The sequence below is a fragment of the Phyllobates terribilis genome, unplaced genomic scaffold (assembly GCF_046119375.1).
Source record: "Phyllobates terribilis strain yellow unplaced genomic scaffold, ASM4611937v1 Scaffold_5__5_contigs__length_657084704, whole genome shotgun sequence".
Lineage (NCBI taxonomy): Eukaryota > Metazoa > Chordata > Amphibia > Anura > Dendrobatidae > Phyllobates > Phyllobates terribilis.
In genome coordinates this window covers 291,742,057-291,759,042 of record NW_027362765.1, presented here as the reverse complement: position 1 = coordinate 291,759,042, position 16,986 = coordinate 291,742,057, and the positions used below count along the sequence as shown (strand labels likewise).

The window sequence follows — 16,986 nt, the reverse complement described above, 5'->3', positions numbered from 1 at the left end:
CCATGAAAACTCATACTTTTATTTATCAAATGAGTTGCAAAATGATTAGACAATATAGTTCAGACATTGACAAGGTTAGAAATAATGATTTTTATTAGAAAGAATAATTTTCTCCTTCAAACTTTGCTTTTGTCAAAGAATGCTCCCTTTGCAGCAATTACAGCATTGCAGACCTTTGGCATTCTAGCTGTTAATTTGCTGAGGTAATCTTGAGAAATTTCCCCCCATGCTTCCTGAAGCCCCTCCCACAAGTTGGATTGGCTTGATGGACACTTTTTGCGTACCATACTGTCAAGCTGCTCCCACAACAGCTCAATGGGGTTGAGATCTGGTGACTGCGCTGGCCACTCCATTACAGATAGAATACCAGCTGCCTGCTTCTTCCCTAAATAGTTCATGCATAATTTAGAGGTGTGTTTTGGGTCATTGTCCTGTTGTAGGATGAAATTGGCTCCAATCAAGCGCTGTCCACAGGGTATGGCATGGCATTGTAAAATGGAGTGATAGCCTTCCTTATTCAAAATCCCATTTACCTTGTACAAATCTCCCACTTTACCAGCACCAAAGCAACCCCAGACCATCACATTACCTCCACCATGCTTGACAGATGGTGTCAGGCACTCTTCCAGCATCTTTTCAGTTGTTCTGCGTCTCACAAATGTTCTTCTGTGTGATCCAAACACCTCAATCTTTAATTTGTCTGTCCATAAAACTTTTTTTCCAATCTTCCTCTGTCCAATGTCTGTGTTCTTTTGCCCATATTAATCTTTTCCTTTTATTAGCCAGTCTCAGATATGGCTTTTTCTTTGCCACTTTGCCCTGAAGGCCAACATCCCGGAGTCGCCTCTTCACTGTAGACGTTGACACTGGCGCTTTCCGTGTTCTATTTAATGAAGCTGCCAGTTGAAGAGCTGTGAGGAGTTGATTTCTCAAACTAGAGACTCTAATGTACTTGTCTTGTTGCTCAGTTGTGCAGTGGGGCCTCCCACTTCTCTTTCTACTCAGGTTAGAGCCTGTTTGTGCTCTCCTCTGAAGGGAGAACTACACACTGTTGTAGGAAATCTTCAGTTTCTTGGCAATTTCTCACATGGAACAGCCTTCATTTCTAAGAACAAGAATAGACTGTCGAGTTTCACATGAAAGTTCTCTTTTTCTGGCCATTTTGAGAGTTTCATAGAACAAACAAATGTAATGGTCCAGATTCTCAACTAGCTCAAATGAAGGTCAATTTTATAGTTTCTCAAATCAGCCAAACCGTTTTCAGCTGGGCTAACATACTTGTGCAAGGGTTTTCTAGGGTTTTCTAAACATGCATTAGCCTTCTTACACAGTTAGCAAACACAATGTACCAATAAAACACTGGAGTGGTGGTTGTTGGAAATGGGCCTCTATACACCTATGTAGATATTGCAATAAAAACAAGACGTTTGCAGCTAGAATAGTCATTTACCACATTAACAATGTATAGAGTGTATTTCTGATTCATTTAATGTTAGCTTCATTGAAAAAAAAATGTGCATTCCTTTCAAAAATAATGAAATTTCTAAATGACCCCAAACTTTTGAACTGTAGTGTGGATGTATATATATATATATATATATATATATATATATATATATATATATATATATATATATTTAAATATAATACATTTTATTGCCTGCATAAAAAATCTACGCATATTAAGTATCGATACGACTGAAATACTCTGGAGAGTGAACAATAAAAAATCTAAAGACAAATTAAACTAAACCAAAATTTTCTTCTTTCAATATTTGCATACCAAAGAAAAATAATATAAATTCAGTACTTGCAAAGTCATTTGCATACCACTTCTAAGGTTAAGCAACATGTTTTTCAGGCAGATTCTGTCTGGAAAAGTGCCCAGACAACGCTCAGAACAATGAACATATACGGTACATTTCTATGTAAAAATACTTGCTGTTCATATATTCAGGCTTTAAGGCTGGGTCAATTCTTTCAGCGTTTTTGCTGCAGATTTCACCCATACTAATGAGTGGGGAAAAATCTGCACCAAAAACGCAAGTAAAAAAACGCAGCAGAAACACATGTTTTTGCCGTGCGTTTTTCCTGCCAAGAGACGCAGAAATCTCTGCACCAAATACTTAACATGTGCACATAGCCTTAAGGTTCTTTTAACTGGTTCAGGTTTCAAACGACATCAAGTAACTCAAAGAACTGACCTGACCATTCTTCAATTGTTTTCCACTTGGAAGACGCTTCATAATTTACAATATAAGACAATGGGAAGGCTCAAAAGACATCCGGTAGACCCCTATATGTCTTTTTGAGTATTTCTCAGAATTTTTGCTTTAGAAACTGACAGCAGTTTCTTCATTGTTGAGTGGAGGAAAAAAAATGACTGCAAAATGCCAATAAAATAGACCACCCAAAAACAATTGAAAAATGTTTAACAATAAAGGCTGGAGATCAAAAGCAAGCACTCAAAAATTACTAAAAAGAAGCAAGAAAAGATGAAGAGTCTTCCTCTTGGAAAACTCATCGGGTTCGGCTTAGTTTAGAACCTGTCATGCTCACGTACCCTAAAGTGGATTTCTCTACAACTGAGTAGCGATTTTGCTTAATAAAGGTATTGATTCACAGGTAATCTTATAGCCAACACACGCATGTAATCGGTTTGAGCTAACAGAATCCCTTTAGAGTCTAAACCCTTGAGGTTCTATAAACCCTAGATAAACCTATAAGCCCTAGAGCTCCTAAACTAAATATTCTAGAGCTCCTAAACTTTAACTCTAAAAGTCCTAAGCTCTAAATCCTAAGAGCAAAGACTCAGTCCTACTGCTCCTAAGCGCTAAACCTTATGAATGTGAGCTTCTTTTATCAGGTTAACATCTTGTGTTCATCTAAAAACTCCCTTCCCCCATACCACCTACTTATCATCATTTCCACTAGATGAGCTCACACTATGATTTTTCTTGCAATAACATAATTCCGTTCTGACTATAAGCTGCCAATATGCATGTCTTCCATTTAACATTCATACTTCTCATGTCCCTATGTTCTGGTCTTCGTGTGTTGCTATTTTTTAGGATTTAGTCAAGTGTACAGTTTACAATTGTGTTACCATAAATAATCAGACAACCATGCTCCATACATTATTATCTCATTCTTTATCTACGTCCTGAGAATAATCGCTGGGATCAAAAAGACCCTTCGTTGGACAATTGGAAATGGTCCAGTAGATATTGAATCTTACAAATCGGGACAGGAATCCATAAACAATGAATATGTAGAGAGAAAGGAATAATAGAAAAAAAAACACAAAAGAAAACTCCAAAGACTGTAGGCTCAGAGAAAAGGATTTTTTTTAAGATCTTGAAGAGAGGGCAATGGGGAGTTTGGAGAGAAAACCGCTTTCTGATGGACATTTACATGGCCAGTCTGGCCATTAGTAGCCTTTGGAGTACATGGATGTCGAATGAGAAAGTTTTGCTGTATAAGTATTTTGATAGGAACAAAACACTCCAGATTCCAGAAGCCATAGGAAAATAGAGAATCATCCGAACATCACATTTCATTTTATCCTGCCATCTGAATTTCAAAAATGTTACATGGAACAAGAGGGTATGATTCAATGGGGCAAGGTGTGCAATGGGCAAAGATGAAAAATAGAACAAATTAACAGAGGATTTCTATGCCCAAACCTGGACAAAGAATCGACACACAGCATGGTAAGTTTGGAGCCCATTGGTTCAGGGGTAGTATCCCCTTCAGGTCTAAACCGGAAAATTTTATATTTGCCACTCTGTATTCCTAAAGCCCAAATATTCGCACAATCCCTTCTTAAACACATGACATTGTTGTACCATGTGAGAGCTGAAGCCAATCAGCAGCTAATGGGCTGCAATTTTCACACTTCACTCAGATGCGTGAGTTTGGGAGTGTGATTGAAGCAGCATATTGGCTGCAGCGCTCATGTGGCATACACTGGGGAATACAGTATTTAGCAAGTAGTGGAGTAGTGGACAAACCCTTTTGTCGTAGTCCCATTAAGTCTTGTTTTTACTGGACAAGTGGTGTTGTTAGCTATAATTTTGGATTACTTATAAATTAGTTTAAATCCTATTATTTTTTTATATCTGTATATTCTAATACATAATTGTCTACATATATAAAATGCTCATCAGTTTTAGAGTTCCTAAGGTATGTTAATCTAAATTATAATCCAGATGTACATTTTAATAAATTAATAGCACAGAGAAATATTATAGCCTTATGGGAGTGTTCAAATGTCCGTTTTATTCCTTTTGTGGACTGAGTGTCCGAAAAAAAAAGAAAAAAATCAGATTTTGATCTGACTTGTGGATCAAACTCAACTTTCAAGTGAACACGTCAGTAAAAAAGCAGACTGTACGCTTTTGGCATCCTAGTTGCATCTGAGAACTGTCCGTTTTTCATTAAAGGGATTTTACCACGAACAAAAGTTGATTTTAATCAATTGATCGTTGAATAATAATAAGTTCCACAATGGGATGTGATATAATAAAATGTTCCTGTGCTGAGATAATCTTATAAATGTGCCCCTGCTATGTGCTGTGTAATGGCTGCGTCTGACCGTGCTGGAAAATGGTCTGATCATACCACAGCTCTGTGAGATAAAGCATTTCTCTGCCTGTTTTTAAACAATTTTTTACTTCAAAGAAAGAATTGTCTGCCCTCCCTGGCCGCCCTGTCTGTCTACTCTTTTTCTTCCTCCCCTGCCCAGGAGCTTTGGTAAGATCAGACCATGTCCCTGTACGGTCAGACACAGCCATTACACAGTACACAGCAGGGGCACATTTATAAGATTATCTCAGCACAGGAACATTTTATTATATCACATCCCATTGTGGAAGTTATTACTATTCCAAGATCTGTTGAATAAAATGAACTTTTGTTTGTGAGAAAACCCCTTTAACTGTTTGCTAGGAGAAGCTTGAGAAATGTTCATCTGTCTTTGTGGCATCTGAGAAAAACTGATAAAACACTGATGATGAAAAAAGTCACATGGACCAAAATTAAAGAAAATGTGAAAACAGTTATGGAAATCGATCCTTTTTTTTTCATTTCTGAAAGGATTAGGCTGCGTGCCCACGTAGCGTTTTTCAAGTGTTTATGCTGCGGAATTTCCGCAGCGGAAACGCTTGTAAAACGCTAGGTAATCCGCACCCCATGGTCCCCAAGGGGATTCCGCATGTTCTATGCACATGCTGCGGATTTTTCCGCAGCGTTTATGCTGCGTACAAAAATCCGCAGCATGTCATTTAAATTTGCGGAAGCGCAGCGGAACTCCCGCCATTGACTTGCATTGAGACGCACAGAAACCGCGACTGTACATTTTTACAAGCGGCTTCTATGCGTCTCTATGTGCGGATGGTACCCAGTTCTGGAGGAGAGGAGACTCTCATCCAGACCTGGGTACCATTGTACCTGTAAAAAAAGAATAAAATAACAAATAAAGTTTATACTCACCTGTCCGGCGTCTTCTCTCTGAATGCCGGCATCGCTGAAGGACCTTCGGTGACGTCACAGTCATGTGACCGCAGGCCCTTCACCGCTCTGTCTCGCGATATGCCGGCAGCCGGGAACCAGCCAGGAAGCAGCGCTGCAGCACACACCGGGGCATCGGGGGTGAGTATAGCTTTATTTGTTTTAATTTTTACGGTTCACACTGTATAAATCCATGCTGTTTGCATGGATTTATACAGTGTGACCTAGTTGTCAAGCACTTTCCAAGTGATGCTATCGCCTGGAAAGCGCTTGTCAATTTGCATGCAGAAACGCATGTGAACCCGCATGTGGATCCGCATGTATTCTGCAGGAAAAACGCATGCACAATCTGCATGCGTTTTTTTCTGCCAGGGAGATGCAGAAATGCTGCAGAAATTTTCTGCTTCATTTCTGCATCGTGGGCACATAGCCTTAACAAAGAAACATGTATCCCCACTAGAGATGGGAAAATTTAATTGTCAGGACTCTGGTCCATCGGCCAGATCAGTAATCTGTGACTGCTGGACCAGATGTGTGCATGACATTGCTCCAGCCCTGGCTTATCAAAAGGAGAGCCGGGAATGTAGTGACTCGGGAGGTATGGAGATTCGCAGGCCTCCCATCCAGCTACCACAGAGTACTGGCATGGCCGATGAACCAAGGTCCTGCGAGTCGATTCTCCCATCTCTAATCTTCACAGGTCAGGACAGTTACGTACAATTTTAATTAGCTCTTGGCTATGATGATAAAACCATCAGCTTTGGTGAGAATAATGGTGTAGATGACTATAGAAAACCAAAGAGGGCTCTTTGCCTTTATTTACACCACACAGATTGTAGTTTAGGGAAATCATCGCTATAGGTCAGAGTTGAGTAGAGCAACAGACTCTGTGCATTATAAAGTGTATGAAACATTCTTGAAAAAAAGGATGCTAATTGTAGATTTTTTTTTCATAATAATAAACAGACAAAAAAAAGCTGTGGAGGGCGAGTTGTGATGCTGAATGGAGCATAGATGCTCAGCCAATCACACTATATGTTGCATTCTTTAAAGGGGCCATCTTATTCCATATTTTTGTAGTCCACAGGTTCACAGACTGATAAAAAACTGATCTTTTACTCACCCTTCCCAGGTCCAGCACTGCATCTCTGTCACTGCTCCGGTCTTTGTTGATCAGATTTTACGTCACATCTACAGTGCTGTGGTCAATCACTGGGCTCAGTGGCTCTACCAATGTAGACAGCCATTAAACCCAGTGATTAATTAGCTGTAGCCGTTACAAGTACTGTAGATATGACATCAATGCTGCAATGCCTCTTTTTTGGCCTTTTTGTTCCTGAGAAAAACAAGTTGCCTAATAATTCTGCACATCTTGATAAAGGGTGTTGTATCCTTAGGCCGCACCCTCACTCATTACACAAATACACATCACCTGATCTGCTTCATCTAATAGGCATTCTAGTTTATACAGCTTGGGGTTGGAAAATCTACATAAAAATGATGATATAGCCAAAATACTCACTTGTCTAATAATTGTGTACACCGTATACACTGTACCTCCGTTAGAGGTACACTCTAATAGTTTTTTATACAAAGGGGTTTTACCCCGATAATCAATTTTGTAAGCAGTCAGTCATAGAAGAAGCTTTCCCTGTGGGTTCTCGGTGATAGTAGAGACAGACAGCAGCATAGGACAACACTGACTGTCTCACTCATATAAATGCTTCTCTCCGAATTGCTCTCTGCGCAGTATTATGAGCGCGGCTCACAGTGGATTACGTCTGCTCCCAGGTCTTTGCGCGCACTTAACCCATTTACTACAGAAAAACCATCTGCGTCTGCTCAACCAGTGCAGGAGAACCCTGCTGAGGACAAGATATATCATTAATCGCCTGGGATAGGAAAATATTGCAATTTTGAAATTGAACTGTATTTGAACAGTTTATTGTTTTTCCATTATCTTTTGCTCAGAATGGATTTATTATCGTGGTAAAACCCCTTTAATGCCTGTACTACGATATGCATGCACCACCCAATATACAAAGCAAAAGATACCTGTTGAAATATAGTATATAATAGATGCAATTAGCATATAATAATGTCCTCTGTGGAAAAGGTACAGTACAAAGAACAGAGGAAGAACCCTTCTGTATTCCAGCCCAACCCAGACAGTTTAGCTCCAGCGCTGAAAAGGCTACTGTTACATGTATTAAATAAATTAAGTGGAAAGAGTGCTCCAGTTTCAGGTACGTGTAAGAAACAAAGTCTTTCACTGATTTATATTTAATGACATAATGAGCAAGAAATATCCTTATGTGATCATAACAAAATGAGTGCGGACACATGAAGTATACCTTAAACCTAGTGCGAAATTATATACACATATCTATATATAGTTCTTTATACTGTATATATTTATTACATCTCTTCATATATCATATGCCATGGACGTAATACATAATATTCATATACTATACATATTTGTATTGAGTCCGTGGCTACAAAAAGGGACTTTGTTTTGTTCAATGGAACATGTATATTTAACATAGCAAGGTCACATGGACTGATTATCTCTCTGCTGTTATATTATTACCATTATGATAATCTAAAATATATTTCTTCTTTTTTGTCCTCACTCATTGTTGCTATCTTATCAAGAGGAGTATGTAGGCTTTCTTGAACACTGGGCAAAGATTGAGTTTAATCCTAAAACTTAGACCAGATGAAGGGGCCATACAGGTCCTAGATCGGCCGCAATCTAAGTTTTTTTTCATTCGCATCTTAAACCAAAAGCTTAGACTAGATGAAGAGGCCATACAGGTCCTAGATCGGCCGTTATCTCATTATTTTAAACCTAAAGCTTAGACCCAATGAAGGGGCCATACAGGTCCTAGATCGGCCGCTATCTATTTTTTTTAATTCACATCTTAAGCCTAAAGCTTAGACCAGATGAAGGGGCCATACAGGTCCTAGATCGGCCGCTATCTAATTTTTTTTAATTCCCATCTTAAACCTAAAGCTTAGACCCGATGAAGGGGCTATAGTGGTCCTAGATTGGCCACTATCTATTTTTTTTTTATTCCCATCTTAAGCCTAAAGCTTAGACCAGATGAATGGGCCATACTGGTCCTAGATCGGCAGCTATCTAATTTTATTTAATTCCCATCTTAACCTCTTAACAACCGCCATAACGCATTTGCACGGTGGTCATTAAGAGTACTGGGGGTAGCTGAGACCTCGGAGAACATGATCATGGCCGGTTTCTACGGTCCCCTGTCAAGTGATATGATCTAACATATCAGAGAAGAGAGAAAAGGGGTCCCCCAATCCCACCACGGTACCTTAGGTAGCGTAGCGGTGATCCCCCGGCCCCCCTCCTCCTTGTGCTGAAAGAAAATGGCGGGCGCATGCGCAGTGCGCCCGCCATTGTCTGCCTCCCTGCACCCAGTAACCGCAGGGATTTTTCCTCATTGTAGTTGTTATGGGAGAGAAGAGAGATATACTACGTCCGAGTGCTGCCTTGTCAGATTAGAAAACGTAAAAAAAAATCACATATCTACCTCCGTATCCATACCCCTAAACCTCATTGAATACACCCCTCCTTCTGTGTCATCTTCCATGTCTAATTACATTTTTTTATATTTTTTTTGTAGTTAGGGTTACAAGCATTAGTGTTACAGTTTTTTTAAAAAAAAAAAAAAATACTAGTGTTAGATTAGGTTTAGGTGTAGTAATGTTAGATTAGGTTTAGGGCTAGAAGTGTCTAGAAGGGCTAGATTAGGTTTAGTTTTTTTGTTAGGCAGGTGTATAAAATCAAGCAATGGCCCGCAGAACATTAAGCGCGGAGCAGGCGTACAGCCTGCTTTGCTCCGGCAGTGAAACCAAATCTGCCTCTAAAGTAGAGACAGTGATGACTCCTCTTCCTTCACGGGATCCCACAGCCAGATGGTAGCGGAGTCGTCGTCACTGCTGAACCTTCAGGGGCAGGACCAAGTAGCGCAGTCCCCCCACCACTGTGGTATTATGACGGTTCATTTTCCCCTCAAATTCCCCCTTTCTTAGCAGCCCCTGGAATAAAATTAAATGTCATTAATTTTACCCCCTTTGAATTTTTCAAAATTTTCATTACACCTGAAGTTCTGCAATTGATTGTCCACCAAACCAATCTATATGCCTCACAGTATATCTCCCAAAAGCCCACATCCTTCCATTCCCGTTCCTGGATCCCCACAAATGTCCTTGAAATAAAAAGAAAATTTTGGGCCTTTCCCTGAAAATGAGATTAGTAAAAAAAAAACACTCACAAAATCCATCCCTGTATTTGCTGCTGTCATGCTTCGAGCCCGCTATGAAGCCCTGATGAGATTTTTCCATTTAAATGACAATTCCTAAGCCCCCTAAGAAGAATTCATTTCTAAATTCGTACACCCCAGAGCAAAATGTGGCAGTGGATGAGTCTCCGATGAGTTACAAGGGCCGTCTGTCCATCCACCAATTCATATCATCCAAGAGAGCAAAATATGGTGTCAAGCTCTACAAAATGTGTGAGAGCTCATCAGGGTACACATCCACCTTCATGATATACAGGTGAATCTCACTAAATTAGAATATCATCAAAAAGTTAATTTATTTCACTTCTTCAATACAAAAGTGAAACCCATATATTATATAGAGTTATTACAAACAGAGTGATCTATTTCAAGTGTTTATTTCTGTTAATGTTGATGATTATGGCTTACAGCCAATGAAAACACAAAAGTCATTATCTCAGTAAATTAGAATAATTAGTTAGTTTGACTGTTTTTACAACTATGTCTTGCTACACAAAACTTTTGTTTCCACTTATATTACTTATATATTTATGTTGGTGATACAGGCATGATCATTTTATTGGAGGATCTCTAATAATGAGGCTGTTCTGTACTTATACACTATGGGCTTTACTGCATGGTTCTTGCCAAACCTCCTGAACCAGACATTACTTTCAGGATTCTGTAGGGGGCTGGTTGTTTTGTGCATATAGCAGTTCCTACCTTGGCGAGCAGGAGCCTGCTATGGTGTACCACGACTATTGGCACATTTGTCTCTCATATAGGGATTAATGGAGCTAAATGGACGTTGTACGACCAGTCTCTGAAAGTCTCTGTCATTCTAACCCTTTGGAACAAACTCAGGTTTGCCACATAATTGGCTGCATTTTCCTCCACATTTTGCCCTTCACTCCAGTACAGTTTATTCTTCCTGCTATAACATACGCAATTACAGGACAACTGTTTTGTTAGCAAGACCAAGTTTCATAATCAGCAAATGCGTTTTTAGGGCATGCGTCCTTCTGTGAGTAATAATTCCTAGAAGGATTTTCTCGTTTGGTATCTCAATGTCTCTGTAAGCTTTGAATGGGTCCTGGAATTCCATTAATTTTACCCTAAAGGTCAAATGGTGCGCCATATATTATAGGCACAGCCGTGTGTCCAGTGTTCACATTGGTGCCATATTGGATGTACTTTCGAACACTGAAAAACTAGTGCAATAAAATTTGAGGTGTGTTCCTTAGAACGTACAAAAAAGATTCATAAAAGAGACAGTGAAAAATTGCAAATTGTAAATTTTCAAGCTTGCGTTGTATCAACTACATAAAAAATGGTGGTATCAAACTACTCACTACCTCCCTAGATAAATACATTACAGGATATAATTTACAAAAAATACATTTATAGGGGATTTCTGTTGCTCTTGGACCACACAGGGTCTGCAAATATGACAATCTACTCCAAATTTGTGTTCCAAAATTCACATTGTGCCCCTTCCGTTCCGTTCCCTGTCGTTTTTTAAAACAGAACTTTTTGACTACATGTGGGGTATCGCCACGCTCGTAAGAAAGTGGGTAACAAATTGTGTGGTCCACTTTTTGGTGTTACCTCTGGAAAAAGTGAGAAATTTAGGGCTAACTCAAGATTTTTGTGAAAAAAATGAACTTTTTCAATATGATGACCTATTGTTATCAAATTATGTGTCGTACGTGTAGGTTCAAAATGCTCACTATACCTGTCAGGAATATTAGAAAGTATTAATATCAGGAAAATGTCCTTCCATCTGCGTGACACACATGTTCACCCCCTCCCTCACCCACTCCTTCTGCCAGCAAAAAGCCCCAATTAACGCACGACTGATAAATAGTTATTCACACACAGCCAGGGAAGAAGTGTGAAAACTTCGTTAGGAAGCAGGCCTCTTGTCCCTGAAAGACGCAGGAGGTACTTAAAATGCAGGCTTCCCTAATTTGTGTGTAACTGTGAAGGGTCTTCCCCGAGCTTCAAAGGGGAATTTGCAGACTCACTGACTCTGATATTAGTTATGAAATAATATGAGTTCCATAGGTCCGACAATAACAAGACCCAAATGGGTAGTGACCAAATCAGCCCCAGAATATGCGGGTATTTTTCCACGGCTGTAACCACAATCAGGGAGCTGCAGCGCAAAAACACCCGAATAGTAGACTGCAGCTGTGGGATGCGTGATATCAAAAGAAAGATAAAATCGTGAGGGAAAATATGGCGTAGTTTGCGAGCTTCTGCGATCAACGAACGATGAGTTATCGCAGAAGCTAGCATTTTCTAATAAAAATCTACAGGCTGGAGACCGGCCCACATGATGTCACCACAAGGGGCGTGTGGCCAGATCTCCCTTAGGCATAAAAGAGTCTATGGAGAAGACAGGGGCACTCATTGCTGGGGGGAATACGAATTATACGCAAAGGGTCCTGTTCAATAACAGCAATCTGGAGAACCCCCCCTCCCACTATATTGAATCGTCTCTGCGATCGTGTAGTGTAAGTAATTTTCACTCTTTACCCTGTTTATTTTATGTAACTGTTTATGTATTTTAATGTCCCCTTTGTAACATCCTTATGTATATATTTTTCCTAAACACTGCCTCCCTTTTGGATTAAATATAAAATTTAATAGTTCTGTTTCTTTTGTTCTGTAATCGTTCTCCTCCCCGAAGCCATAAACGCTACTGGGTTGGTTCCTGACCCGATACAAGTCCATTAATACCGGGCTGTATCAAACCAGAACTGGTGGCAGCATACCATCTGGGGGATTTGAGGAAGGCTGGCAGTGACGGTCGTAGGTGTGGATATATATTACTGGCGCAGCCAGGGAAATATATATATACTGCCCTCACTGCAGAGGGCCTCAAATACCCAGTGGGCTACAGGACGGCCTCTCCGGCGACCACTCGCTCTAGGTGCAGTACCTTGACTGATCTGAGAGGCGAGGGGGCGCCAGAGAGTTGTGCCTGTATTGTGGCGTCACGGATTGGTGACGTGTAAGGGACAACACACCACCGTGTTTTCCCCCGCTGGTAGCAGCTTCCTGGCACTACTTACTCTAGGTGCAGTACCTTGACTGACCTGAGAGGCAAGGGGGCGCCAGAGAGCTGCATCCACCGGCCGGCACGTTCCTGACAAATTGGTGGCAGCGGTGGGATACTGTGTGATCCTGCCGGTGCCGTTCCTGACAAATTGGTGGCAGCGGTGGGATAATGTATGATCCTGCCGGTGCCGTTCCTGGCAAATTGGTGGCAGTGGTGGGATACTGTGTGATCCTGCCGGTGCCGTTCCTGACAAATTGGTGGCAGCGGTGGGATATTGTATGATCCTGCCGGTGCCGTTCCTGACAATACCCATGGATAAAATCCTTGAGGGGTCTAGTTTCCAAAATGGGGTCACTTTTGGGGTTTTTTCACTGTTTAGGGACCTTAGAGGCCCAGCAAATGGGACTTGGTGCCCGCCATCTCTTTTAGCCAAATTTGTGTTCCAAAATTCAAATATGGCTCCTTCCGCTCCGAGCGATGCCGTTTGTCCAAACAGAACTTTTTGACTACATGTGGGGTGTCACCGCGCTCAAAACAAAGTGGGTAACAAATTGTGGGGTCCAATTTTTGGTGTTACTGACTCGCCCCCTGGGCCGTGGGGTACCCGGAACCGGGCCTTCTGGTGTACGGTGCTGATGGGGGTAGTAGTGGCAACCCAATCCCGTGGCTCAGGGTGGTCAGACCAAATTGTGGCAGTCTATTTATCAGTGTTTTGAATGTCCGACTATGCCACCCGTGGATTGCGGTCAGGGATAACCGCCGCTGCTAGGCAGACCGTTGAGGCTGGTGTTGGTGTGCAGCACAGGGGTAGGATAACTCCCCACGGGAAGAGTGTAGCCTCAGGGCAGTATAGGTGGATGCTGGGGGTGATAGTGCAGACCGCAATAGTAAGAGTTCAGAGTCCGCTTCAAACAGTCCAGGGTCTTTATTGTAGGTATTATTAATGACCAAACAGTAGTACCGGTTAGGAATGGGCCTGGGTGTCTGAGAGCATTCGGGCGAGACCCACTGGTCAGGGTGAGTGTGTAGGCCTACCATTCTCTCTATGCTCTTTCTGACTATCCCCCTCTTTGTGGTGTAATAGCCCACGTCCCTGAGCTGGCCGTGTACTTCTCGCCTGTATGGCTTGCGACTCGGGCCTTGGGTACCTTTTGCTTTCTCCTCGCTGTACTGGTCCCGCTGTGTGGCGGAGCCTCCAGGCTTCTTAGGCCAAGGGACCTGAAATCACTCGCGGGTTGGTTCTCTGCTGCTGGGCTTATAACCCTGACAGCCTCAGACCCCAATGTCCGGTTAGATTGGTTCTCTGCCAGGACCGTCTCTCGTCGCCTCTGTCCCTGGCTTGCAGTTTCTCCTCTGCCTCACGGACTTCTCAGCTGCTGCTGACCTGTCCCTCTTCTCTGAGAACCCTTCTGGACACTTCAGAAGTGGGTTCTGGTCTATCTAACCCTGCCCCAGTTCCAGCTTTTATAGGGGCAGCCAGCTCCCCCTACTGGCCTGGAACAGGAGGTGTTGCATGCTAATGGTCCCTAACCAGGGAACCTCCCTCCTGCTCTCAGACACAGCCTTTAATATTTGTGGCATCAAGGCCTGGGGTGACACATTACCTCTGGAAAAAGTGAGAAATTTGGGGCCAACACAAGATTTTTGTGAAAAAAATGAACTTTTTCAATATGATGACCTAATGTTATCAAATTCTGTGTTGTACCTGTAGGTTCAAAATGCTCACAATACCCATGGATAAAATCCTTGAGGGATCTAGTTTCCAAAATGGAGTCACTTGTGGGGGGATTCCGCTGTTTAGGTACCTTAGAGGCCCTGCAAATGGGACATGCTGCCCGCCATCTCTTTCAGCCAAATTTGTGTTCCAAAATTCAAATATTGCTCCTTCCGCTCCAAGCTCTGCCTTTTGTCCAAAACGAACTTTTTAACTATATGTGGGGTATCACCACGCTTGTAAGAAAGTGGGTAACAAATTGTGGGGTCCATTTTCTCTTGTTACAATTGTGAAAATAAAAAAGTTTGGGTCTGAATTAAATTTTTTTGAAAAAAAGTTAAATGTTCATTTTTTTCCTTCCACGTTGCATCAGTTCCTGTGAAGCACATGAAGGGTTAATAAACTTCTTGATTGTAGTTTTGAGCACATTGAGGGGTGCAGTTTTTAGAATGGTGTCACTTTTGGGTATTTTCTGTCATATAAACCCCTGAAAGTAACTTCAAACTCGATGTGGTCCCTAAAAAATAGTTTTGTAAATTTTGTTGAAAAATTAAGAAATTGCTGGTCAACTTTTAACCCTTGTAACTTCCTAACAAAAAAATATTTTTTTCAAAAATTGTGCCGATGTAAAGTAGAAATGTGGGAAATGTTATTTATTAACTATTTTGTGTGACATATCTCTCTGATTTAAGGGCATAAAAATGAAAAGTTTAAAAATTGCAAAATTTTCAACATTTTTGCTAAATTTCCATTTTCTTCACAAATAAACGCAAGTGATATCGAAGAAATTTTACCACTATCATGAAGTACAATATGTCACGAAAAACATTCTCAGAATCAGTGGGATCCGTTGAAACATTCCTAAGTAATTACCTCATAAAGTGACAGTGGTCAGAATTGTAAAAATTGGCCTGGTCATTAAGGACATAATTGGCTCCGTCCTTAAGGGGATAAGCCTGAAGCTTAGGCCATACAGGTCCTAGATCGGCTGCTAGCTAATTTTTTTTTAATTGACTTTCAAACAGTCACTTGATTTTCAGGAGAACAACTAATTCACCTGCAAAATTGCACAGTGATTATAATCGGTTTTATAGGTAACAAAGCTGTTCTGCAAAATCTTGTGTTTAATAATAAATAAAAAAAAACCCTAGTAGGTGTGTAACACGTGGTTTTCAGTCCTTCTACCTTACCCTCACTCCAGTCAGCTCACCCAATCAGTTCAGATCTAGCTGCAGCCCCCATCAGTAGATGGCTGCAATGGCAAACAGCTGAGCTGCAGTCCATGCAGTCAGAGGCGTCACTAGAAAAAGCAGGGCCCCATAGCAAATTTTTGAAAGCATGCACATTAAGGGTTGGAATATTTTCAACAAAATTTGCGTGTATAACATTCACATTTTGCTTTAAATTCACTGTGTAATTTACCCCTGCTGCACTAAAAGGTTTAAAATAATTAGTGAAAGAGAAATTGCCATGGTCTGTGTGGTGGTACAGAGCCACTAAATGAGTTTAGCACTGTCAATCAAGACACAACAATCAGCAGCTCTGCCCCTGCCAGCTCTTATCGCTGACTCTGGTTTGGGGCCGCTGCTCGTTATTGCACAGCAGACAGGACACAACAATGAGAGCCATCAATAACACTATGAGCGCGGATTCAGCGTTGAGGCAGTGCCACCTACGAGCTGTTAAATGGGTTTTCCAGGCTTTTTTTCTATTTTGTGTGGGCACCTAGGCTGCAGAATGCTGACAGTTTGTAATATACTCACTGTAAGCATTCTGCACTGTTGCCTAGATATCACACCTGGGGATGTAACCAACTCTCCTGATTCTGGAGGAGCTGTTTTACACCCCATCTAGAGTTTTCCAGTCTGGCAAAGACTGGACACAAGATCACAACAGACACCACCCCCAGTCTCTGCCAGACCCTCCCCCTGCCTCATGCTTCAGCCTCCCCATGCATGTGCACAGTGTAGGCCAGCGGTGGCAGGACTCAGCTGATTAGACTAAGCAGTTCAATCAGCAAGTTAGCAGGGACAGAGAAATTGAATGTGGAACAAGGAGCTGAAAGCTGAAAGCTCCTTCCTCCTCTATTCACTCTCAGCAAAGACTGAAGATCCTGCCATGAACCAAGTGTCACATGACTGCCCCCATGTGACTGGAAGAAAGAAATAAAGAAGCTGCTGCAGAACCTCAGGAAGGAAAAGGCTTCTACATAGGTGAGTATAATTTGCTGTGTGTGTCTGTCTATGTATCTATCTATCTGTCAATTATCTATATATCTATTTCTATAGCTATCTACACTACTCAAAAAAATAAAGGGAACACTTAAACAACACAATGTAACTCCAGTCCAGTCCAGTAATGAAGCAACACTGATTGTGAATCAA

The 16,986-nt window shown here is 41.4% G+C and overlaps 1 protein-coding gene across 1 annotated transcript in view; it reads left to right on the top strand.

The window, feature by feature from the left end:
* RTN4RL2 (reticulon 4 receptor like 2) overlaps nucleotides 1–16,986 on the top strand; it is a 62,262-nt gene that overhangs the window by 14,167 nt on the left and 31,109 nt on the right. The gene's annotated exons all lie outside the window — the stretch shown is intronic.